General features: G+C 34.1%; 1 protein-coding gene across 1 annotated transcript in view; it reads right to left on the bottom strand.

Moving 5' to 3' along the window:
• The window catches only part of LOC113822466 (RYamide receptor), a 109,677-nt gene that overhangs the window by 641 nt on the left and 106,536 nt on the right, over nucleotides 1-2,500 (bottom strand). The gene's annotated exons all lie outside the window — the stretch shown is intronic.

The following is a 2,500-nucleotide window of genomic DNA, read 5'->3' as shown; positions in this document are numbered from 1 at the left end:
TCAAGACAATAATTAATAACCATAATAACCAGAGTAGAAAAAGAAATACAAGAAATTACTTTTATGAACTGGTTATCACAAAATCCCCGTAACCAGTTTAATGCTCCCATGAAAAGATAATAAATATATTTGAAGCACTCCCTCCGCAAAGTCGGACTAAGATACGTCTCTGGTAAATTATAAAAGAATAAAAACGTTAAAAAAAAACTTTTCATAACTTTTTGAGTTGTTATACTAACCATCAAACTAACTAACCAACGCTACCAAAAACATAACCTCCTCGGCGGAAGTAACAAGAATGAAATAAATATAAAAAATAACCCATAAACTGCTTAGTCAAGGAATTTTCTCTCATCCCTTATCAAAGGAATTACTTGCAAAGCCTCCTTAACGGTTAAAAAAATCGTCTCATTCATGGCTACCAGTCTTTACAAAACTAAAGTCTGGCTTAATCCTCATTCAGTCATTCATTATTCTTGGTAACTAGTAATAATTCTCTGTGTGTGTGTGTTAATTTGAAGAAATCTGATATCAATTGTAGTGAATTTCATTTAATAGACGCGAGGAAGCTCTTGTTACTATATGTTATTGACTTGACAACTTTACTAACACAGTTTTGAGAAACTTCTTTTTATGTGGAACCGCATGTGAAGGTTTTATAGGTTTTACTTTATCGTCAGTATTGGCATAGGAATAGCTGACTAGGTATTCATAAGGTCCAATTAGAGTATTATCAAAGTAGAGAATTCTATATATACATATCCACCTCTCTCTCTCTCTCTCTCTCTCTCTCTCTCTCTCTCTCTCTCTCTCTCTCTTTCTCTCTCTTTCTCTCTCTCTCTTTCTCTCTCTCTCTCTCTCTCTCTTCTCTCTCTCATCCCTTTTCCTCGCTCTCTATTTCCCTTTCTCTCTTTCCTATCTCTTACCTCTGTCTCCCTCTCCTATGCTTTCAACCCTTTTCTCAACCTCGCTTTTCAAAGTACAATTTGTATCAACTTTCCTTTTTTTCTACCAGATTTTTTGCACCTCTGAATTTGCATACAAAATGGGTTCTTGTGTAAAGGTCTCCTCAGAGGGAAGCAATATAAAATAATTTTATGAAAGAGAAACCGAAAAAGTGGAGGGAGGGGTGAGGTGCAGCCGAAAATATTATAAAAATCTTTGTCTTGTGTCTCTTCCTTCTCGCTTCAATGTAACTAAGGTTTCCTCCTTTTCCTTGTCTTTCTCACGCGTCGTCACCCCCCCCCCTCCTCTCACTTTCCTTATTCCCTGCATTTCTCCTCCCTCTTAATACTTATATTTTCTTCCCTTTCATCCCTTTCGCTGAATCTTAGATCTCCCCTCTTTAACTTTCTTTCTCTCTCCATCTATCATTTCTTTCTGTTCCTCTCTCCCCCTTCCCTCCTCTCTACTTCTCCCCTTGCACCCTCCCACTTCCCTTTTCCTTCCTTCTCCCTTTTCCCTTTACCTCTGCCCTTCCTCCCCACCCCCTTTCCCTTTCCTGCTATTCCTCTCTCCCTTTCCCCTTCTATTCCCTTCTCCCCTTCCCCTCCATTTCTGTCTTCCCCATTCCTCTCCTCCTCCCCAACTACTACCTATTATTATTGTTGTTTTTATTATTATTCCTTTAGTCGTTGTTATCATTATTGTTGTATTATTAGTAGTAATAGTAGAAGTAGTATTGGTATCATCACCATCATCCTTATCAATACCATTGCTGATATTGATATCACTTTATTCTTATCATTAATATCATCAACATTATTATTATCATATCATTGTCATTACTACAGCTATCAAGCTTCTATATATATATATATCTAAGTGACTCTAAAATATTATCAGTAAATGACGTTTCCACACCAAGAAATATCAGTTAGACTTCTAATTAACATCATTTTTTCCTGCATGTGAGGTTGCTGTTTATTCTGCAAATACACGTTACATGTTTTCTTTTATTACTGATAAATGTATTTCGTTAAATTATAACCTTAGAAGCAACATTAAGAGCGGATATACTTTCTGAAAAAGTTCATGGTTTCATGAGCTATGATGTTAAATAATTTTAGTTTTGAAATTGGTACCTGAAAGCTAAGCCTTTAATGAATTTGTTAATAAACTCGATTAAACAAAGCCTTATCTGATTTAGTCCTTGATCTACGCTGAGTATGATAACGTCTTTATCTTGATAGACTGCTACATAGACAATACATATTGTTCATCAGTTTAAGATAAGGATGAAATGTGATCAGATTATCAGGTTATCATAATTATCAAAATCATTATTACTATTATGTTATTACTATTTTCATCATTATTGTTGTTGTTGCATATAATTATTATTAATAGTATTAGCAGTATTATCATTATCATTATTATTAATATCACCATCATCACCATCCGTATCATCGTATCAATTATTATTATCATTGCTATTATTTTTATTATTATTATTGTTGCTGTAATAATTATTACCTTTTAATATGATCGTTATTAGCAT

The sequence above is a fragment of the Penaeus vannamei genome, chromosome 39, assembly GCF_042767895.1.
Source record: "Penaeus vannamei isolate JL-2024 chromosome 39, ASM4276789v1, whole genome shotgun sequence".
Taxonomy (NCBI): Eukaryota; Metazoa; Arthropoda; class Malacostraca; order Decapoda; family Penaeidae; genus Penaeus; species Penaeus vannamei.
Note: the sequence above shows the minus strand (reverse complement) of the source record. Positions and strands in the feature narration are given on the sequence as shown.